Source organism: Sus scrofa, chromosome 6 (genome assembly GCF_000003025.6).
Source record: "Sus scrofa isolate TJ Tabasco breed Duroc chromosome 6, Sscrofa11.1, whole genome shotgun sequence".
Lineage (NCBI taxonomy): Eukaryota > Metazoa > Chordata > Mammalia > Artiodactyla > Suidae > Sus > Sus scrofa.
This window is the reverse complement of record NC_010448.4, coordinates 15,919,136-15,942,291: the sequence shown is the minus strand read 5'-3', so window position 1 is coordinate 15,942,291 and position 23,156 is coordinate 15,919,136. Positions and strand designations below refer to the sequence as shown.

The 23,156-nt window shown below is 53.5% G+C and overlaps 1 protein-coding gene across 1 annotated transcript in view; it reads left to right on the top strand.

The window, feature by feature from the left end:
* The window catches only part of ZFHX3 (zinc finger homeobox 3), a 247,315-nt gene continuing 225,149 nt past the window's right edge, over positions 991 to 23,156 (top strand). Inside the window, exon 1 of the mRNA XM_021097088.1 lies at positions 991 to 1,282. The gene's annotated coding sequence lies outside the window, so the exon portion shown is untranslated. The remainder of the gene's footprint in view (positions 1,283 to 23,156) is intronic.

Sequence of the window (23,156 nt, the reverse complement as noted above, 5' to 3'; positions counted from 1 at the left end):
AATGGAGAAAGTGAACCTGGGGCGGTATAAAAGTGTCCAGCAATTGCTTGGACCAACGGGGCAGCCCCATTAAATTTGACCTGGGTGGTAGAAGCTCCTTACGCAGGGCATGATCTATACGTCTTATCTGTGGCTTTTAAGGCGTCTTGTTAAAGATACTGTAAGGTTAATTGCAGGCTGCGACTTTTCTTCCCCTCTGTCTTTCTCTTTTTTCCTTCTCTCCCATGAAAAACTATCCTTAAGCTGTCACTGGAGAGCAGGGGATGTTTTTTATAAGTTTCCGCAGCTGAAAACAGAAGTTCTCTGTAAAGCAGTTAATAGGATGGGTGTGTGTTGCAAATAAATTCCTGTCCACATTGGCTAATGTCCCCACGCTAGAGTGGCCTGGCTGTGACGTGGATGGGGCCCAGAGACCCATGGCTCTGGTCCGGAGGCCCCAGGCTCCTTGTTGTAGCCGAGGGCGCGTCCCTTTCTTCTCGCCCGATTCTAGGCCGGCCCCCGACTTTTGATGAGTGAGGGGTCAGCGCCCGGGGAGGACCGGGCTTTGTTCCCGCCCGCCCGGCCGGTTCTCCGCGCGGCGCAGGCCGAGCCGCCCAGGGCTCCTGTCCCCGGGTGCGCGCGGCCCAGCCTGCCTGGAGGCCCGTGCCCGGAGCGCGGCCGAGCGCTCGGGCCTCGCGCGCCCGTGTGTCCCTGTGTCCCCGCGGGCGCGGCCGCAGCCCAGCACCCGGCCTACGCCCGGCACGACTGTAGATGTCAGGCTTTGCCCGGGGAGCCGAGCGGCGGCGGGGCTGTGAGTTTCAAATTAACCTTCCGCTTTGTTGCCGTGTAATGTGGATCCCCGAAGGCCCCCCGCCCCGCCTGCCCCCCTTCCCCGGGCGGTGCGCGCCGCGAACTGCGAGTTGAGCTTCATTTACATAAAGCCATTCCGGGCGGGCGGCGGAGCCGGCAGCGGGCAGGCCGGGGACGGGGACGCGAGCGCCGCGCCCCGTGGGTGAATCCCCGCCTCGCGCCCGGGGACCTGCCCTCCCTCCCGGGGAGGGGCGACCGCCGGCCCGGCCGGGGCCGCGAGCATGAGCCCCCCTCCCCTGCCCCGGGCCCCCTCGCACCTAGCCAGAGCCAGCTCGGAGCCCCGGGGGCAGCGGGAGGTGGGGAGAATGCCGCCTGGGGTGGGTGCGTTCGGGGCTCGGGTGCCGCTGGAATTTCCCGTGGTCGCGCCCGCCGCGGCCCCCGGACCTGCGAGTGCCTCCTCCCTCTGGAGGTGTGCGGAGCCTTTGTGTGCCAGGTGAGTGCAGCCTCCCGCCCCCGCCGGCCCGCCTGCCCGCGGGTTCGCGCAGCCGGCCTAGAGCTGCAGGCAGGTGCTGCGAGTCTTGGCTGAACTTCCCATTCTCTTGGGGCATGTGGGGGAAGGGCAGGCTGGATGCACCTGAACTACCTGACTCCCAGTTGGAACCTACCTGGGGTGAGAGCCTCTGCATCGCGCTCAGCACCGAGTCAGGCCCTTCCTCCTTCCCTCCCTTCCATCTTTCTTCCCCTCCCTTCTGCCTTCCTTATTTTGCTTTTGGATTAGTTCCTGCCGGTTGAATATTTGCGGTGCTGGTGTCATTTAGAAGTTTGGGTTCCATTGCCTAAAAATGCACCCTTTTCATCACAAGAGAAGTCACCGGCCAGTTGGAAACAATGCGAAGAATGCGCTTGTTGGGGAGTAATTAAAGGGAGAATCAGAGTTCGTGGAGCTGGAAGGCACCTTTGAAGATAGACTCATTTGAGTTTGTGGGCACTCTGGGAAAACCAGAGCTGCGTCCATTTCCATGGAAAGCGGGGTGGTCAGGAGGGAGAGCTGAGATGTTTGTCCTGTTAAAAGAAGGGGAAGAAGGCCCAAGTTAGGTCAGTGGCAGAAGAAGACAAAAGTAATCATGGTAGGCTAGAGGGGAAAGAACTTTCTGGAAAATGGTCCTTTCTGCTTTGGACATACCTGTGTGATAATGATGGGAAAATGCCCAGAGGGCAAAGATCACAGCCCCTGCCTGCCTGGTGCATTGCCTGGCACTGAAGTGCACGTGCCATAAAGTGGTTTAAATGCAACTCTCAAGCAGGTGAATCCAGGGGGGTCATCCCTTCCTGCACCCACTATTTGAGTCATTTAACTGGCCTGGAGAACTATAGAAGCCACCGACAGATAACCTCAGAGAGGGCTGATGGCCCACTTGGGCACCGGGAGAAGGCCTCTCCCTCAGTCCTGGGCCTGGATGGTGGAATGCATCAAGGCAGAGCAAGGAAGACAACCTTAAGCCTCGAAGGCAGATAGTGAGGAAGTTTCCCGTCGTCTTATTTCACCCTGTGCTTTGAGATCCTTGGCAAAAGGTGACTAAATACATGGAGTATAGTTTAAAGCTCGCGCTGGCTGGAGAACTTGGTTTCTCTGCCGTCAAGCAGCAGGTGTAGAGTCGGCCCCTGGAGTCCCCTCATTCCTAAATTCAGGAGGTGTCAAACCTTCATGTTCTTTTAATGGCTGTGGTTTCTGGATAGGTTTCAAGGGGAAAGCCTAAAAATCACGAGCTCCAGCAGCCTGGGCTGCAGAGGGAGGCGTGAGTGCTGGGGGCAGAAACTGCAGCTGAGAGGCAAACAGGCACCTTCCAGGGCAACCTGATCAAGACAGGCCGAGGCCTGGAACCTGGGCCTGTTCCTTGTTACCACAACAGCCACTGGCGGCCTGAGATTCTGAAGCCTTCTTGTCGCCCAGCCTGAAAAGCAATTAGGGAACCAAGGTGGTGGAATGTGAGGGAAGTCAGGCCACAGAGGTTCTCAGTAACATAAGGGTCTCAACAATGGGGTCATTGGAGAGAGGTCCGTACCTGGATGTTTGCACACCTGTATTTGTGTTCCTTCTGTTCCTCGGAGCCCCCCGAAGGCCCCCTTTCAGAGGGCATGTGGCGCTCTGAGGGCCAAGAGAAAACTTTCCCTCTCTCCCTTCCTTAAATTACAGGACTAAGGAGATTGTCTGCATTTAGTTTCCAGCGTGTTTTCAGAGAGCGTGTAAGTGCCTCTCAGAATGGGCCAGGGTCACACGTTGCTCTTTCATTTAATTACACAAGTGTTATTTAACAACATGGGGCAGATGCAGAAGCAAGCACTTTTACACTTTAAAAACAGTCCTTTTGGAGTCACAGGGAATTAAGTGACTTGGAGACCTTCTGTCTTTATCACATGGATCACGTCCCTTTCCCAACTCTCTTTGGAAATGGCTGCATTTTCTATGGGATAGAGCTGCTGTTTTCCAGTTCTCCTGAAAACAGCTTTGATTGACAGGGGACTATTGAGAAACACTTGCTAACTCTTCCAAAAAAAAAAAAAAAAAAAAAAAAATCTGACTGCTTCTCCAGCCACCTGAAACTTTAATTTTGGTTTCTTCCCTTCCGTCTTTTATTTGCACAAGTGAATACTCAGGGAGGGTGGAAAGGGCCCAAATAAAACAGTCTTCTCAGCAGGCCTCTGTTTGGCTCTTCCCAACAGGACAGTGCAGTGCCCGCCTTCTTGCTGCTTTGGGGTTGGATTTAACTGCTGTATAAACTCGGTGCCAATTGGACTGCCCAGTGGCAAGGAGCTAAACTAAGTGAGATTTCAGTTTTCATCATTATGACTTTAAATGATGATTACTGGACACTCCCAGGCTAGGCCTGGTTCACCTCAGGTGACCCAAAGGTTGTTAGTTCATTAGCATAAATCTGTAATTGCAGACTACTAGTAAAGCATTTTCTGGGGCGAATGATGGCACGGCTGGCTTCCTTTAGTTCTGGTCACAAGTGGTGTCTAGGGAGTGTGCCCTTATTGTAACTGTGTGCTATTATTCCTTTTGGACATTGGGGCTTTTTTTTTTTTTTTTTTTTTTTGGCTTCTGAAGTGTTAGTGTGAGAACCTAGAAATACTCCTCCAGGGCTCAAAGCAGCCCTTTACCTAAGACATTATTTTTACTGCAGGGTTGCAACCGTCTCATATGAAAAAGTAAATATTTAAGTGACTAAGCAACATTTTATGAAAGGGTAGGGAACTGCTCCAAGGGAAAGAAAACGAGTTGTCTTTACACCCACTTTTTGGAGTTGCGAGCTTGCTTCCTAACCTGAAGGGTTTGCCCTTGGTCTTGGAGCGTGGTGGTGATTTTGCCCTGAAGAACCTCGCAAGCTCCATCTCAACACTGGCCGGCGTTTCAGCGATAATGCACCTGACGCTCAACATTAATAACCTCAAGAAGCACCGTATGTGCTGTGGTTTATACTCGCATTTGTTATGAAAATGGTGGCTTGCTCTTAGCCTGGCCTATTTCTGTAGTGCTCGGGCCCCTTGGCCTTCTCTGGTTCCCGAGGCTGGTGTCATTAACCAGGATGGGGGCGTTACCAGAAAAACACCACAGGAAGGCAGATTCCATTACAGTGACCTGCATAGGGGTATCCCAGTGTCCTGGTATGAGAATCTGCTGGTAATGGTAGCTGGTAGAAATCACAGCATAGCCCAGAACCGCTGTCAGAGGATGGCGTTCTGGGTCAGAAACTGTGGTGGGGGAACGGGGGACCTAGTTGTCATGCAATCCGGGCAAGGGAATTCCTTCGCAGGAGCTGGTCTCAGTTGGATATTAAAAGGTGCCTGTTCCGTCCAAAGCAGTGTCCTGAGTCCGTAGGCCACTCAGATTGAGAAACACACACACACAGAAGCTGAGATTAAGTCAAACTGCCCCAAGGGAGGGACCCAGGCAGAAATCTTGGCTCCTTGGCAAGCCACTCTCAAAATCCAGATTAACGAGGAAAACTACAAAATCAACAACTGTCAGATTGCCTTTCTGTATGATTTAAAGGTGGTTGCCAGACTCTTCTCTTTGAACATGTACGAAGTGACAATCAGATGTTGGAGGGCTTCTCCCCTCCTCCTCCCAACGTAGTAAATGACTCTTATGTGGACAGGAACTGGGGAATTGACAGCAGCATTGTGTTAAAGCTTCAGGAGCAGTGCCACAACTTGAATGCTTTTTTTCTGCTTTTCATTTTTGGGGGCAGGGGACAAGATGGTGAGAACAAGGCAAGTGTGTTTCTGGCGAATTCTTTGCCCGAGGAAGGTGGCTTGGTCTATATGTCACTTCGAAAGGGGATTTTTCCTTAGATGTTTCTGCTCTTCCTTCACCCTTAATTCCTAGAGTTTCTTGCTTTTTTTCTTTTTTCTTTTTCCCTTTCTTTCTTTTCTTTTTTTTTCTTTCTTTTTCTTTTTTTTTTTTTTTTTTTTTTTTTTTGGTAAGGATAAGGTATGAATAAAAATGGGGAAAGAGACATAGAAAGTTTGCTAGGTGGCGAAGTTGGCTTCGTTTCAGAATAGGACTTGTGATTTGTTGGTTCGAAGCCCAGGCAGGGCCTCTGAGCTAAATGCCTGTGCTTAATCTGCCTTTTGGGTGAGCCCTTCTCCCTTCCCACGGGAGGGTCAATGTCTGGTCTTGTCAACACGAGGATTAATGCATGGAGGGTTTGATGGGCTGGCCTCTTGCGTCCTGGGTGGGTGGGGGCCTCTCAGGTGGTTCTGCTGCTCAGTCTTTGCATTTCGGTATGGTCACCTGTGCCGCCGCCAAGATTTTTTCCATCCTCTTCCCTCCCTGAAGTCGGCCCAGGACTTCCAGGGCAGGGAGAAGTGGGGTGTGTGGAACAGGTGCTCCCTCCCACCCACCGCCCCTTCTGGCTGCTGCAGGTTGGGACTGACACCCCCCCCCCATGCAAGCTGCTCCTTGTGAAGATGGGGAAACCCCAGGCCTCTCTCCTCCCATTCTGCTAATCACATAATGGCCTTAAAGGCTTTCTCAAATGATTATCTTGTCTTTAATTTTAAGTGGGTCTTTTGGGGCAGCAGTTGGGCGTTTATGGAGTATCTTCTGTCATCTGTAGGCAGACTCTGAACTGGGAAAACTGGCCCCATTGGATGCTGTGAAAAGACAGTGGAATTTTCATCTGCTGCCGATTTCACGCACCGTCCCAAGAGTGATTCCGGCCACAAACCTTTGATCTGGGAGTGAAACTTGCCCCTCTTGTGGGCCTCTGGAGGCAGGAGTTGGTGACTGCTCAGACCTCCTCCTCTGTGTGTGTGTGTGTGTGTGTGTGTGTTGGGGGGGTCAGCTAAAGAGAAGTGCTGAAGTATTTGGGGGGGGCATTCTTTGGAGGTAGGCAAAAAGCAGTTTTGCCGGGTTCTGGATTTGCCTCATTTTATCCAGGAATGCAGCTGGAGAAAACCGCTCCTAAGTCTCTTGGTTGAACTAGATCTTGAATGAGAACTGTTGCCTGTTGTGGCTCTGTTCTTGGCTCTGCTTTTCCGCATTAAAATTCCAGTTCACAGGTGGCTCTCTGTCTCCTTCACGGAGCGTCTCGAGCAGAGAGGCCTAAGGATGAGCTGGGTGAAGAAAGGACTGTGAGGCTTATTTGGATGCTTGATTTCAGGCCTCCGCATCCTGCCCCCTCTGCCCCAAAGTCACATACGTGCCTGGTGACATGGGGAAGTCTCGATGCAGTAGATACACAACTCTCTTCAAAAGACTTTAAACTCCTGTAAGCCTATAAAAAAGTGCATGTGTGCAGCCAGGCAGTTACTCTCTTTCCACACCTAGGGTTTCTGAGCAGCCTCTCTTGGATAACCTTTCCTGACGTCTTTTCCAGTGAAAATACACTGCAGACACATGTGCACCTTTGGTTTTCTCCTTTTCAGCAACTTTCCTCTTTTTTTAAAAAAACAGCTTTTCTTAACTGCTCAAGAAACAGTGCAAGCCTCTTCCACCGTTTCAGGCCCTCTTCCTAAAATGCTCTTTGGCTCAGGGCCTTGGTTCTTAATGTACATTTGGCTGGTGAGGGGAGTGGTTTTTGCTTCCCTTGTAGCATCACTGCATTTCTCCGTGGAACATCTGCGTCCTTGCTGAAGCACCAGGTCAACTTTTGGACCTTAAAGAAGAGGCCTGGGCATTCAGTGAGTGTTAGAAGTTTGATGTCCCTTGCAAAAGCAGCTGCTTTCACATGCCACCTCTGCTCTGCCAGGTTTTCGAATGGTGTCACTTTTACACCTGATACATAATGATTGTCCAGAGACGCTCGTCCATCTGTGTCCCTGGCTCTGAGCACCTGGGCGCACCTGCCTTACTTTTAAAATGTAGTGGCAGGAAAAGAATGGCAGGAGTGAACCTAACACGGGTTCTCCCCTCCCCCCACTTTTTCAAAGAGCAGCTTGAAGCTGGTTTTTCCTGCAACAGGTATGAAACCAGAGGTAGAGGCATCTCTGGGGGGAGCAGAGGCCTTTTACACCTTGTGGGGAAGGGCCGTCAGTTTACTTTTTGCTTCCTGGGGAATCTGACGTTTGTCCAGACACGGGAGATGATGCTGGCCGATAAAGGAGGTCCTGGTGCAGACTCCTCTGTGTCTGATTGGAGGGCGGTGTGGTCTCGCTCATTAGTGGAAGGAGTGAGATAGTCACAGAATCCAGAGTGCCGCTTTATGAGTCACTCTTGAAACCGGGGTGCTGGTGTTCACACTCTGTTTCCAGGGAGAAGCAGAGATGCATCAAATGAGCCTGCTCTTGGGAAAGTTGGCTTTTGTTCTCCACTCTGCCTTAGCCCGGACCCCTCTGTTGGGGTCACAAGCGTGAGGCCTGTCTTTGTTCCAGCCGAGCGGTGCGGCCGTGGACCCACCACGCAACCTCTCTGAGCCGTATGCCTTCCTTCCTCTGTACCGTGGGTGCCAGGCACAGCTCCCACGTACGATGGGGATGAACCGGAGGAGAAGACCAGTCTTCCCAGTGCGGGGTCAGTCGCCTCTCCACCGAAGTTAGTTCCCAGCTGCACGTCCTGCGCTTTGTGTTTCTTTTGTCCCTGCCGGTGGCCTCTGCTCCCCTTTGTGTCCCAGCACCCTGGAAGAAAGAAACTACAGGTCCAGCGTTTCTCCGGCTCTTCCCTTAGGGGCTGGGAATCAGGCCAGCTCTTCGTGACATCCTGCAACTGTGTTCAGGAGTGAAAGGGTCTGAAATAGACGCTGTGTCCCAGTCCTCCCCAGCCCTCCCCTCACGTGCTTCCCCCCCCACCCCCGCCGCCCCCCCAAGCTGGCAGGCGGCCTTCTAAGTGAGCAGCCCACTCAATGACCCACCTAGAGAGGCCTTCCCGGGCTGGCTTGTATATGCTAATAGGCCTGACTTGTCCTGGCTTGTTTGTAGTGATTTGTGGAGGCATTTATATGCAAATACTATCAACTTGCTGAGTTAATTATCATGTGCCCTCCCCCTACCCCTTCCTGCGGAGCCTCCCAGCCTGGCTCCGCCAAAGGGGCCGTCTCATTCATCCCTGAGCTCTTCCTGTCTTGGCCTCCTCCATCCGCTGCCCTGTCCCCTTCCTGTCCCCGCAGGCCCGATCGCAGCTCCTCCACTGCTCCGCCACCCGGAACGGAACCTGTGTGGTCAGGGCTGGGGAGCTGGGCACGCTGCTGGCTCGCCCCATGCCAAGCCTCCTTGAGAGGTGTCCCTCTGCGGCCCGGGAGCGCCAGCTCACGTTGCCCTGAGCTTTGAAACCCCGTTTTTTCTAGCCCAGAACCTCAGAAGCAGCTCCCCAGACCTTTCAGCCCTTGAAACTCAGGCCTCGTGCTGGTGACAAAGTGAACGTGCTTCTAACATCAGTATTATCACCGTCATTTCCCCACGTTGTGAATTCCTCCACAGCCTGTTCCCAATTCTGAGCCCGGCAGAGGGGCCATTTTGCAAAGGGATGCCCGCCTCCCCAGCCGCCTGCCCCTGGAAACCCGAGCATTAAACGTGTGAAGTCCTGGCCCTCAGACCCAGCTGCTGCCAGGCCGTGTGGGGGCCCGGTTGATGTTTGGGGTGGGAGGGCTTTGCGTTGGAGGAGCGAGGGTCCCCGACTTCTCCGGGTCAGATGCCAGTAGTACTCGCCCCCATCCCCTCTCCCAATCAGAAACGTCTCCAGCAGTTGCCCACTGTCTCCTGGGGAGGCAGAATTGCCCCCGTTTCAGAACCCCTGGGGTCGACTGCCTGCATGTCTCTTGGATAAAAAGATGGCAGGTTCCTGGCGCCTCCAAGTTAGAGCATCCTCTGAGATGATGCGACCTACCTGTTGGCCGATGTTGCCATTTGCTTGGTCTTAGGGCCTTGTTAGCATTTAAAAATGAAGACTCTTTCCTTGTAGGGCATGGTGATGGGCTGGCATCTGAGGTCATAACATTTTGTCCCCCAGAGTGCCACCCCATAGAAGTAGGAACTCAGGCCCCACGTGGAATTGTACATTCTCTAGGTGTCACATTAATAAACAGTGAAGAAAAAAAAAAACCCAGGTGGGATGACGTTTAAAATATATATATATATATATTTATTTATTTTTTGCTTAACCCGGAACATCGCCGTGACCTTCTCATTTCAGCAGCTGGGACTCGCCAGGGCCCAGGGGGCGCCTGCGGGCGGTGGCTGCCAGGTCGGCCCGCTCAGCTCTAGCAAGGATGATGCTGGCCCTCGTCACTGGCTGTGGACTCCAGCCATTTTCTACAGTTCCCGAGTCTGGGGGGAAGTTTTTTTCTCCTTTCCTTAAAAAAAAAAAGAAAAAAAAAGGCTTTGTGTTTATTCTCTGGAAAGTAGGGCCTTGGCTGCACAGATGCAGCTGTGTGGAGCGGAGGCCGAGGGAGCCGGGGCCTCTAATCTCCAGGGAGGCTCCCCCGACCTCTGCGGGGGAGCACCCTGCGCCCGGCCTGGCAGGAGGGGGCATGATTCCGAGGGCTCGTGCCCTCGCACACCACACAGACTCATGGTTCGGGTTAATTTTGTGTACAAGGTCCCTTTTGTTGGAGAAGGGGGTGAAAGTCCACAGCTGTGACGGGAAGTAGGCGACGGGCCTACTGGGATGACCTTGTTTTGGAAAGTCGAAATGGAACACTAATGGCAGAGATCTGAGCCGGGTGATGGATGTGTGTGTGTGACGGGGCCTAAAGATAAGGTGAAGAGTATTTTAAAAGTTACTTTAGTGCAGCCTCCCAGATAACCAGAGGCTGGGGGCCAGTGACAATTTATGGTGCGCTGGTAGTCAGGCCTGTGGGTTGGCCTCGTTTTATCTTCTGCGTCCAGGCTCCGTAGCTTAACTGGTGGCGCTCTGTTTGTTTATTTTATCTTTTTTTTTTTTTTTGGAGGGGGAGGGCGGGGGGGGGGGGAACTGATCAGGTTCTGCTGCAGGGAAGCTTAGCGGCATTTATAACGCCTGGGGGTGGGGGGCTGTTCATAGTTCCACTCCTGGGTGCTTTGGGACGCGTCCTGCCTTGCTGTGCCTTATCATCACGTCTGCGGGTGTTGCCACCTCGGTGGAGTTTCCAGTCGCCCGGAGTGCAGGCCTACACCTTGCGCGGTGCCCCACGCCTGCCAGAGATGTGAACGGGGCGGAGGCGGGGAGTCCTTCTGAGAGCTTTCATGTCTGAGGTCAGCCAGCCTTTCCTGTTGCTGAGCAGGCGGCGCTGGGCTGGCCAGCACACCCGGCGCACTCCACTGGTGACCAGGGCGGCTCCGGGTGGCGGGTGGCTGGCCGTTTCTGGACAGCAGATGTGCGGGGGTGTCCTCCGTCACCCAGTGGGATCCTTTCATCCCTGCACGGAGCCATGCCCTAAATGCTGCCTTCCTTAGAACGTAAAGAGACCCTGAGGTTTCCAAAGTCCCCACGGATTTGTTGGGGTTTGATCCTGGTGACTGGATGCTCGCCTTCCTACCCGGGCGTCCCAAGGAAGGACCGTGCAAACTACTCCCAAGCTTTGTTCTTGGGACAGTGTGTGTTCTTGAGCTCGTGGGGCCTGTGCTTTCCAAAATAAACTTTATGATCGATTTGCAGCAAAATCTTGCTTGTTTCTTATTTGTACTTTGACTAGGTACCGCTTTTTTTTTTTTTTTTTTTGGGCGCGGGAGTTCTTTCATGAGGTTCAATCAGGATAAAATAGGAAGTTTTGCTGAGTTTTGGACCTATACAAAAATAACCTCTTGACTCCTAGACTGGAGTAGGCTTGTGGGTCTCTTGATTTATTTATCTAGTTACTTATTTTGAGGGAGGGGGATGTGGTCTAAGGTTCCTTCAGACTTTGCAAGTTACCTCTCTGTAAGCCCCTGCCATCTGCTTTAAAAAATTTATTTTTTCATTTTAAATCCTCAAAGACAAAGGGACCTGGAAGCTCAGACCTGTCCTGCCACATTCCTGAGTAATTTGGTTTTGATTAACCCAAGGAGAAAAGTTGGTTTCTCCTAGCGACCGAGGGGATCAAAGCGCCAGGAGGGGCAGTTCTAATACACTCGGTCCTCCGCTCCCCCCCCCAACCCCCCGCCTTTTCAACCTTCCCCCTCTTTAGAAAGCCTGAGCAGGAGTTATTTCCACTCTCTGACTCTCAGAGGAGTGGAAGTGTATCATAGAACTTTGGATGGACGGACGGACCCAGGAGAAATACACCCCCCATTCCTTTCTTCCTAAACTCCTTTCCCCCCACAAAGCTGCAAAGCACATTCCTCTGCTAATCCTGCTGCTGGAGGAATGCAAATGGCTGTAATTGTGTGCCCCAGGATGGGCCTTCCGCATCTGTGCAGCTTTTCTTCTTTGAGGAGGTGGCTAAAAAGTTCATTTACATGGAGAAATGAGACTGGCCTGTGATCCCTAGTGATGGGACAGGCGCTGTCTAATAGGAAAGGGGCCACGTCTGTGTTCTCCTGCCCCTTGCCCCCCCTTCCCTGCTCACTTGTGTGTGTGTGTGTGTGTGTTGGGGGTGGGTGGCCACCGGCCTCCTGCTGGGCATATTTTATGGGAAGGGCTGTTAAAAGAAGAGGACGCTGCCCTTGATAGGGAGAAATCCAGCTGGAGTAGGAGGCAGAGCCTTGGAATGGGCAATCAATCCTTGTATTAAACCACAATAAACAACTTAACTGTTTTTCGAAGCAAACAATGGGTCTTAGCAGTAATTGACAACCGTTTTGGGTGAGGGTGTGTCACTCCGCGGGCCTTGTCCGCCTTCTGACGCACATCTGACCCCCCCCCCCACCCATGGCCAGATTGCAGGTATAAGTGATTTGGATTCTAAGATTTTTCAACCCAATTAGACGTATCACTTGGCAATTGGAAGGCTGTAGCTCTAGGGGGCTGTTGAGAGCGGACCAGAGAATTCTGCCTCCGTCCTGCTCAAGAACACCTAACTCCTGAGACTGAAATTGAACCACAGACTAAGGTTCTAGAACAGCACCCCCTCGTAGTATGGAAGTCACTTAAATCATTGAAAATTTTCTAGTGGCTACATTAAAATGTTAAAAAAAAGCCAGTGACGTGAATTTTAATTATGTTCTCTTTTGCCCAGTATATCTGAAACGTTACCATTTTAACACATACTCATTATCAAGAAAACTTTGAATGAGACACTTTGCACCTTTCACAGACAGCCCATGTGTACTTGGTCCTTGGAGCACGTCTCATCTCGGACCAGCCCCGTTTCGTAGGCACAGAAGCCCTGGGGGGCTGGTGGCCACCTCTCCGAAGGGGCAGGGCTGGCATTTCAGGATGTGCCCTGAGCTCTTCTGAGGTATCCTATTGAGAGAGCCTGAGCTGCCCATTGTCTCTTGTAACTGGCTGCTTCCACTTCCTGGGGTCCAGGGGCATGGGCTGCATCTCTCTACAGCTTCTTCTATAAAAAATGGTCTGAGTCCCCTGACACCCTCATGGGATGAGGAGGAGGCAAACATTTGATGCTGCTGTGCAGACGTTTTGTAAACTGTTTCTTGGCACCCAGGTGGGAGGTGGAGGGACCCACCTGACTTCGAAGGCCATTCAAACACAGAACAGCAGCAAGTGCAGCAAAGTGGGCCACACCCGGGGGAGGGGACACGGCAGGACCGCCTCCACTTGAGTGAATTCAGGTGTGTTTATGACAACAGTCTTAGGCTCTATGCGTCACCCCCTCTTTATTTGTGCAGTCGGTGGCAGGCTGCAGGGAGCTTCTGGAAACCACCTGTTGGTGGTAGCTTATTGGTCTGTGGCAGGATGGGCCTGAATCAGGACCTGAGACACGTGGGTGATCAGTGCCCTGTCCTCTGATGCCACGTGGGCCTCCTAGTCAGTGGGCCTGGGTTGATTGCCGTGTTGCTTGGAGGGCCTTGTCTTTTGGAGGCTCCAGGGCTGCCCAGGTGCAGCCGTTGACCTGGTCCCCAATCCCAGCAACCCAAAAAACCCATCGCTCTTCCCTTAGTGTTTATTTGGATTTCTCACCTCTCACCTTATCTTAATGTCAACCGGTGGAGCCTTCTTTCCCCATCTAGGGCCAGTGGGCTTCTCTGGTTGAAGGTGGAGAAAGGGAGGGGCAGAGGGTGACAAGGAAAGAATCAGAAACCGCCTTGCACAGGAGGATAAGGGAAGGGGGGATATGTGATGGAGGCAAGAAGTCCTCGTCCTAGACTGGTTTTTGTTTTGTTTTTGTTTTGTTTTTTAATTCAAGGCTGTTCATGTTTTTCTCTTGTTCACTCCTGAAGTGACGTCTCAGAGCTAGAGGTTCTAAGTCCTGACGCTGCAGCCCTGATGAGTCGAGTAGCCGGGATGGCAGTCCTGGTTTCTGCTGGCAGAAAGAGCACCTGTAAACCCTGTCCCACCAAGGATGCGCCTTCCTGCAGAGCAGCGGTTAAGTCTGAGGGTTTTCTCACTATTGCTCTTAGCGTCCCTTCGTCTGAATGTGATAACCATCCTCTTGCACCCTTGCTGTGCCCGGGGCACCCACACACCCACCCACCCAGCCAGCTGGCCGGCCGGTCCGAGGGCTGCCGCCTCCAGGGGGACAGTGGGGTTCATGCCCCTGGTAAGCCGAGAGGCGGGTGTGGGTTTGGGGTTTTAGGGAGGGAGGCATCTGATTCCTTCAATGGGCTGGCCTCCTGGGAAGGCAGGAAAAAAACTGTGAAAGTGTGAGCTTGAGTGGCCCCGGCGCCGGCCTCTGTTGGGGCTGGAGGAGCGCAGCTGTCTGACCCCGGGTGAAGAGTTCAAATCTGCATTTAAAAGGCGTGCCAGCCCCCCTGCCCCCCTCCCCCCAGTCAAGTTGAAACTGTTGGTGTTTTAGAGGCTACGGTCAGGCCTTGCACTGGGACAGCAAACAGCTTCTGCCACCACCAGTGATGGGGGAAGTGGGTGTGGGGGGGAGGGTGTCTCTTCTGAGACGCAGTTCTCTTGGGTGACAATAGTTGTCGAGGACACCCCCCTCCCCGGGTGGGGGGCGGGGTGCGGGGGGAGTGCCTGGAAAGAGGGAAGTTTCTCCCTCGGGCTGACACTGAGTGCTTAACCCCTTTTCCCCTGTGCTCTTGACAGGGCCGCTTGGGGGGGTGTGGAGGCCCAGGCATGCCTGGGGGGTGGGGATGGGGGAGGCCAGGTGATGTCTGGTGGCCGCCGACCTTGTCCAGGGAGGGATGTCTCCCTGCTTTGGCACCGATGGTCTGTGCCAAAAGAGGGCAAGTCTGCCAGTCCCTTGCTCCTCTGTGCACACCCGCAGTCCTGAGCAAGGGGGCCTCTTGCGCTTTTCTGGAAGCTTCCTCTGCGGGTGGACTCTAGATGGGCCACATGGGGTCAAGGAGGGCGCAGGCTTGGGGGTGGGGAGAATTGGGGGTGGGGCGGACACTGGCCTCAGCCCCTGAGAAGTGACGGGAATGACATCGGCAGCCCCCTCCCCCTCGCCGCACTCTGCTTCCCCTGCGCAGGAGGGGGTCTGGCCCTCGCCCTGCCGGAAACCCCACCACTCAGGCTCTGATTTGTTTACTTGAGCATTAGGTAAATGTAAACAGTTCAACCTCTCCGATTTTATATCCCTAAAGGGTCTGAGTGTGAATACAAATGGGTATTAGGCCCCTGTGGTTTCAACGACTGTCCCCACCCTCTTCCTTGCTAACTAGCAGGTCTTTAACCCGCTGGGAGCAAGAGAAGGTCCTTTGCCAGCCCCAGGACTCTGGGCGCCCTCTTTTCTTTTCTTTTTGGTTTTGAAGGTGGAGATTGAATACGTGGTGTTGGGAGGCCTCGTCTTTGGACCAAGAGTTGCAGAGAGCAGAGAAGCAGCCTTCTGTTAAGGGGAAGGCTGGTTATTTTGCTCTCCTGTTTGCGAGGGAGAGAAGTTTTCTGTGTCCCAAGCACTTGGGAATCTTGATCGTTTGGTTAAACTGGTGCTTTGGCGCAGAGCGGGTGGTATCGTTTACCTCCGTTTCCCCCTTGCTGAATCCTTTCTCTTTTTTAAAGTGTAGTTGGAAACTTCGGCTTTTGGACCCTCTTCTGCAGGAGAAGTGTGGTCTCTTCTCAGGTCAGTTTAACACCTCTTGGTGTCTCCCCTTCTAGGGTATGGCACATGCATTTTATTTGTTTTCTTTTCTTCCGGGCATCATGGGCACTCTAGTCTTGAGGGCCATGCCAGGTTCTAGAATGTACAAATCCCTGTGCCCTCCCCTCCCCTGCCAGCTCCTCCCACTCTCCCCATCCCCGCCAGTTCCTGTAAGGGGCTCCCTTGTCTGCAACCAGAGGGCCATCGTGACCTCCACCCCTTACGTCCGCGTTCTGGTTGGTGCATTCAAGGCCCGGGCACTTCTGTTCCCTGTGGTGGCTCTGAGTCCAGTCACGCCATCACGGGGGCATTTTAATTAGCAGGGCCTTAGTCATTAGTGAGTTATTGTTTTTGTCTGGAAACACTTAAGTACTGTTTACCCGATGTCTCAACGAAATGCAAAACAGCAATTAAGCAGAAATTTGTTGTATGAGGCAGGAACCAAAATGGATTGTCAGAAGCAGGTCCTGGTTCCTCCAAACCAAGGGACATCGCTCCTGCCTTCGGCCTCCTGATGACCGGAGTCCTCTCTGTCTTGGGGACCTGCCCCCCTAGAGTTATCCGGTAGAAACACTCCGGACGACATGTCTTCCGGGGTCGCCCTTCCTTCCTTGGTGTGGACCTTTAGGTGCGGTGAGGTGTTCGTGTTGACTTTTTTCCTTCCCTGGCCTTTTTGTCCACTACCTGGAATATTTCAAAACCTTTCCAACGAAGATTAATTATTTGTGAAACCTCTTGCGTACCCTTGGGTGACAGTTAATAAAACTTGAGTCTGTTTTTTTTCTCTGCTCCCGGAGACCCACGTGCCACTGTGAGTCCGCTGCTTCGTGACCCCTTGGTTGGTTGGGATGCTGGGATAGATAGCCCTTTTCCTTTAAAAAAACTGTTTTTATGGAAGTTCCTGTTGTGGCTCAGCAGGTTGAGAAGGTGACTAACATCCATGAGGGTGCGGGTTTGGTCCCTGGCCTCGCTCAGTGGGTTAAGGATCCGGCGTTGAGGTCACCAACATGGCTCAGATCCCCGTGGCTGTGGCTGTGGCGTAGGCTGGGAGCTGCAGCTCTGATTTGATCCCTGGCCTGGGACCTTCCATATGCCACAGGTGTGGCCCTGAAGAGGAAAAAAAAAAAAATCTTTTTTTAGGGATTGGTGAGAAAACATCGAAAATGAAGAATTCTGGCTAAGGCGGAACTGGAGAGGCCCTAGAATGAAAAGAAGGGGATGCATGTGAACACCGCCAACTTAGGCCAGAATCACTGACACCCCCCCCTCCGCCAAGGAAGGAGAGTTCCTTGCTGAAACAAATCAATGGCCTCTGCTTTGGTAGAATTCTCGCGCCCCCCACCTCTGCCCCCCATGCAAGGTTTATGGAAAATGGAATCACACGAGAAGGCCGAGGAGGCCGTGTTAACTCTGAATTTCATCACGGTGGCTTCCCTTCCAGGAGACAGGGTGATGTGAAAAGACCCTTGGTACCAAGTTGTCACTGGGGACCCCAGTTGCTAACCACTTGGGCTCTTGTTGCTCCCTGTCTCTTCTCTTTTTTTCTTCTTTTCCCTTCAAACAATATCTTCTGACTTCAGATTTCTGATAAATTGATAAGAGGCATTGCGTGAGTCAATAGAGCTGTAGACACTTTGCCAATATAACCCCGGCTCTATTGATCTGCCAGTAAATTAAAGTCTTACTTAGAGGCTGCCGATATTTCTAATCTCCTGCCTCACCAATTACATCCTCCCAGCTACCTGGAAAGGGGGCTTGAGCCTTTGAACCTTGCGTGGTTGTCATTGCGAGGGGCCCACTGTCCTTCCACGAGCTTGGGGTTGCTTGCCTCCCAATCCGGAGGGAGAAGGGGGAACATGGAGGAAAATGAGCCACATTCACTCCTCGCGTGGCATCCGTTTTCAGGCTCCAAGATTCACGAATACAAATTTCTGCAGAACAGATTCCATCGTGGTGGCCGTGAACATTTGATCACATGTCTGCAGGTGACTCTCACCCTTGAATTTTGCTCCATGGTGGAAGGTAGAGAACGTTTTGAGTAGCTGCCCTTGGCATGTTTTATGGCCGTCTCTCACTTTTAAGAAATGTCGACAGCTTTTTTCTTGCCCTGAGAGGAAAGGGGAGGTAGGATCAAAAGCTGGATTGTTAGTGTTCATCACTTTTTAAAAAATGCCTGAAAGTTTGGAAAAGAGAGGAGGGATGCCCACACAGGAGGGACCGGGTGCCTGTGTATGTGCCCGCTGCTTTTCTGGGTTTTGTGTTACAGTCGTGCCTTCTCATCAGAGCAGACCTGGGGCAGAGAACTTACCTCTTTGTCCACCGGAACGCTTGGCCTTGGGGTCCCCTCTGGCACCCCCCTCTGCCCTCTCTCTCACCTGTTTGAAGTCGAGTAACAATAACAACTGCTTCAAGATGTCGCCCCGGAACAGTGGGGCTCACCGGGTTCCCGGCCGGGTGCCCACTTTCCGCCGTGGAGGTTGGAGCAGATCGTTGGTCTGATAAGCTCTTTCAAGTCCCGTTTATGTGGCTGGCTTTGGGAAGAAATCTCCAGATAACCGCTGCGTTCTCTCTAATACTCCAGAGCGAAAAATCAATGGCAGGGATAATTCCTTCCCTTGTCCGACACACACTTCTCATGTGTTCCTACCCCGGGCGGCGCGCAACGAAATTTTAATGACAAATCCAGTCCCAGGGTCCCATCTCTTCCCCAGCATAACTGGGACGGAAAGACTCGGGGGCAGGATGGGGGGGCATCTGGGTCCCCTTTAGTGGAAAGAACTGCCAGGCCCCTGAGGACCTGGGACCCTTCCCAGCACCCCCCCCACCACCACCACTTTCCTCTCTGGGGACAAAACTGGGTGCAGAGCTGGGGTCAGGCAACGTGGGAAGCTCGCTGGGGCCGTGCATTACCTGACTGGGTCAGGGAGGGAGGGAAGGTGCACCCCAGGGTCCCCCTCACCCTCCCCCCCGCCACCCCCGACCGGGAGTGAGAGGCTTACAGCCTCCATTCTGCCCGAGCGAACCAAGACCGACGGTTGCCCGCCTGGGGTGGTGGAGGCATCTGCTTCAGAGCTGCTCGGGTCCCCTGGCCTGGCCTGGAGACGGCCTCCCCACACGGTCCCTCGGCGCCCTCGGGGCCAGGGAGTGAAGAAGATGTTAGACAAGGAGAAACCCCAGGGGGTTGGGATTGACTTTCCCCTTTGTTTGGATTGCATTGTATTGTAGGAGGTGTTTAAATCTTGTTCACACCTGTCGAGGCTGAGGCCTGGCTTTGAGAGCTGTTTGTAACAAGACTTCTGTTGTTGTTGCCGAAAAGGTTTCTAGCTCACAACAGAGAAACTTTATTGTAGCAACTTGTTAATGTTCAATTAGGCAAATTCTGGGTGCCCTGAGGCAGGGGATGGGCAAGCTGGCTCTCCGACCGCCCCGCAGCCCCTGTTGGCAGGGATGGGCTGGGAGACGCAACGTCTTGTCCACGGGCTCCTCCGGGAGCCACAGGTGGGATCTTGGCTTAGGCTGTTGAGTCCCTTGGAGGCGGTTGAGGCTGGTGGCGGGGAAGGAGCAGGACTGACGCCAGCTCTGCGTCTTCAGTGGCAGCAGTCTCCTCCTGTCTGTTGGCACTTGCGGGCTCGCCCACCCTTGGGTGGGGCACTGGCTGTGCATCGAGCCCAGTTGCCTGTGGGTTGGGAGGAGGGAGGGGGGCCTCCAAACCCGGTGTGTGGTGCTCACTGCCTGGGGCGGTAGAACCCTGTTACCTTTCTGGATCCAAGCCTGACTGGCTGCACGTGGGTATGTTCCCTGGCTTTCGTCCTGGCGTGGTTCCTCTGCAATGACTGTCCCGCACCGTGATGGGCAGTGTTTTCTAGTGCCTGGTAGACTGAGGTCTGGACAGTGGAAAGGGAAAAACAGGAAGCCCGTTTGCCTAGTAGGAGGTTTTATTCCACGGCGCTTACATTCTGCCCCGCAAACATGGTCGGCCGACAGCTGTCTTTCCAGGGTCGAGGATGAGAAGCTAGAGCGTGAGGGGACTGGAGTTGTGCTTTCACAAAAGCCAAAAAGGGGAGTTCCTGTTTTGGCGCAGCGGAAACGAATCCGACTAGGAACCATGAGGTTGCGGGTTCTATCCCTGGCCTCGCTCAGTGGGTTAAGGATCTGGCATTTGCTGTGACTGTGGTGTAGGCCGGCAGTAACAGTTCCAACTAGACCCCTGACCTGGGAACCTCCATATGCCGCGGGTGCGGCCCTAAAAGGACAAAAGCCAAAAAAAAGAAAAAAAGAAAAAAAAATACCAAAAAGGAGAAGCTTGGAGAGGCCCTGCCCCATCCTGCTCCCCTCACCTGCTGTCAAGGTGCACCTGGCAGTGCAGACGGAGGGGGGAGGTGGGTGTGGCCCCTCCCGGTGTCAGAGAGTCTGTGCTGGCAAGGTCTGGCTATAAAATATTGGCCCCCGTGGCAGCCTGGCTCGGCAGTGTTGAGCGATGAGGAGTGCGGGGCAGCCGGCAGTGTATTAAACACTAGTTGAGCACAGGAGGGGCAGTATATCACCGGAGAGAGATAAGCAAAGTTCTCTGATAGTGGATCAATAAAGGTTAGTGACATCATATCTCAAAGTGAGGGAACCTGCTTTCTGCACAGCCATTTATCAGATCACAGCCTGGAAGGGCATTAACCCCTTTCTGGCCAGATTCCTTCTTACTGAGCACAGACCCAAACTCCTTCTTGGGGAGGGCGGGGCGTCCCTCACCCCAGCATTGTATTTAAGGACGCCTCGTGGGCTGATTTTGGAAATAAATGCCTTCTGCAGTTAGCACGTGCACCGTGTGCTTAGGGAAAGTTTCTTAACTTTGAAATTTGTGCAGAAAGTCCCATTAAAAGGCGGTGCTTCTGCCGAAGTCTAAAGACGCTGCCAGTGCACTGTGGGTGCAAAGCTGCGTTGCCTTTGGACGCTCAGGGGCTGGGGTTTGTGTTTGCTGTTGGTTGGTCAAGCAGTTTCATTGGACGAGATCATTACAGTTGTAATGAGCCTGAGAATGATCATGCGTTGTCCTTTGGGCCGTGTAGTGTTCTAGGTATTTACAAGTCTCCCAGTGGGCCAGGACTGGCAGACTACAGCCTGCAGGCCAGATCTGGCCCAGCGCCTGCTTTTGTTTGGTCTGTGAGCTGAGCATGGTTTTTACCCTTTTAAAAGGTGGGGGTGGGGGGTTCTAAAGAAGAATGATACTTTCTGACACATGAAAATATGCGAAAATCGTACTGTGTCCTTAAATAAGGTTCTATTGGAAAACAGCCGGGCTTGTTTGTTTAGTGTCCTGTCTGTGGTGGCGTACATGCCGCAGTGACAGAGCTGAGCAGTGGCAGCGGAGACTGGATGGCCCCACGAGGCCGAAAATATTTACCTTGCTCTTCACAGAAAAATGTTTGCCAACCTCTAGGCTAGCCTCTAACGGCAAACACACTGCCAACTAGCTGTGTGACCTTGGGTAAGTCACTCCACGTCTCTGTTTCTCTGGTCTTGGTGATAAAATCTTGTCCCTTGCCTACTCCAGGGTGTTCTAAAAGTCAAATGAAAATTGAGGAGAGATGGCTTTGAAAAATAGCTTGCTTGTCTGTGCGCCACGTTTCTTACTCAGTTAGCAGGCCCTCCAGTATGTCAGTCCGTCTGAGATTACCAGGCCCAGGGACTCGCCTCCTGGAAACTGGCAGCCGGGGCGATAGTGGGCGCTTGTCTCGCACGTGTGTCATTTTGGGTGAGGTTGGAGTTTCTTTGTCTCTCTGAAAACTTGAAGACAGACCTCTTCCCCGAGCGATCGTCTTCTGCCTTGCAAGGGAACATCAATTTTCCTCAGCGACTGCAGAGATTTTTATCCGTAAAGAGCTGGATCACTTTTCCTTCCTTCCCACCGGTGATTTATAGATGGGAGAGCAGGCCTTTTCCTGTAGGTCTCTGGCTGTTTATCTTTTAGGTTGGGCCCTGACAATGTGCTGGCTGGGATGTTCACATTGGCCAGGGCGATGGGGGGCGAGGTGCCCATTCCAGGGCCCCAGGGGGTGGGGTGGGGGGAGGAGGGGAGGCCGGAGAGTCCAGCCCAAAGCTCATGGGCTGAGGTCCAAGTGGAAAGTGTATTTTCATTGAGGAAGTGGAGGTATTAGTGGAGCCGGGATTACCGTGTGATTGTGCTGTCAATACTGCCGTATTGAGTCCGCGAGAGCCGGCACAATACGGGGAAACACTTAGCTCACTACTGCTGCTTATTGAGAAGCCAATAGCAATTTACTTGCTGACACTTGACATCAAATCCATTCGCAGAGGTGGAGCTCCTGCAAACGACCGTGGAGCTCCCACCCCTTCCCCGGGGGCCCTCCGGCCTTGGGGGTCCGCCAGTGCGCTGCCTCCTGGGGTGTGTTGGGGGACGTGGGGGGGTCGGAGTGGGGGAGGGATGGGGGGCTGCTCCTGTGAACTTTCAGAGCTGATGTCTTTGCCTCCTAATCGCGACGGGTCTTCTTTCAACAAGTGCTCTGCCACCCCCTCTTCATTCCTCCCTGAGCTGTGAGTTTTCTGCACGTGGGAACTTTCTCCTCCTCTTCTGCAGGCAAAAATTGGCTCCTTGAAGTCGATGCAGGAGGAGCTCATCTGTGGGAGGGCCGACGAGTGTCTGCAGGAGGTGGGCAGAGTCAGAGGGGAGGCGGGAGTATCCTGGGGAGCAGAGGGACCTCCTGGTACCCAGGGTCGGGGGCTGGGCCTCCTGGTGTCCACGCTCCGGGGGGGTGGAGGGAGACGGACATGTGATTCCAGAGCCGCTGGGATCGGGCCCAGCCGAACACCCTGTTCCTCCTGTGATTAGTTGTGTGGAGTCTGTCTGCAAAGTGTGCGGCTGCTTGATTTACAGTGTTTTCACTCCGACAGGTCATGCAAATGCCTTCCGAGCCTGGGTTCTCCTCCCGGCTCCCCGGTCAGGGGAACTGCATTCTGGGAGATGGAGCCTGTCACACAGGGATTTGGGGGTGTGACCAGGTCACAGCTCCCATTGGCTGTTCCGGCCTCGCTGAGCGCTGGCGCCACTGAGCTTTGTTCCCGCACCCCCTTGCCGCGGCGCCCAGTCCAAAGATTTTTTTTTTCTAGTGTGTCTTACATGGGTTTCTTTGCAACCACTTGTTGGCACTTGGGTGGAGGGAGACCGAGGCCTGCGTTGTGAAGGTTGGAGGATCTCAAGCCCCACCGCCGTCATCGTGGATGGATCCTGTTGCCCGTGGATGGGGGAGGGAAGCTTGTGAGAGGAGGCCTCTGCCTGGGGGGTGTTGTGAGGCTCCGTGGAGACTGGCAATGCCAGAGCCTTAACCCACTGAGCGAGGCCAGGGATCACACCTGCATCCTCATGGATTCTAGTCGTGTTTGTGACCGCTGAGCCACAGTGGGAACTCCGGCCTCTGACTGTTTTACCTTTTCTCCTTGTGACCTTGATCGGGCCCAGCATCTGATGCAACGTGTGGGCAGAAAGAAGCCTGTGCCTCTGGTCTTGATGGCATGCCCTGCCAGGGACAAGGTTATTGAAGTATGATAATGCTTTGTGATGGGATGACTTTCTCTGAGAAGATGACAGCACTTCAAGGAGGTCACTCTACCTGGTTTGCAGATAGAGCAGTGAAAGCTGGTGTCCCTGGCCCCAAGCCTGTCCAGAAGCGCAGGTGTCCTTCACAGCTCTTTTGCTTTGTGTCGCTGTCTAACGTAGATGAGGCCTGTCGCCCTTGGACAGACACTCTAGTGTGTGTCATCCAGGTGACCTTCTCCTGGTTGCTCCAGCTCTGGGATGGGTGCGGG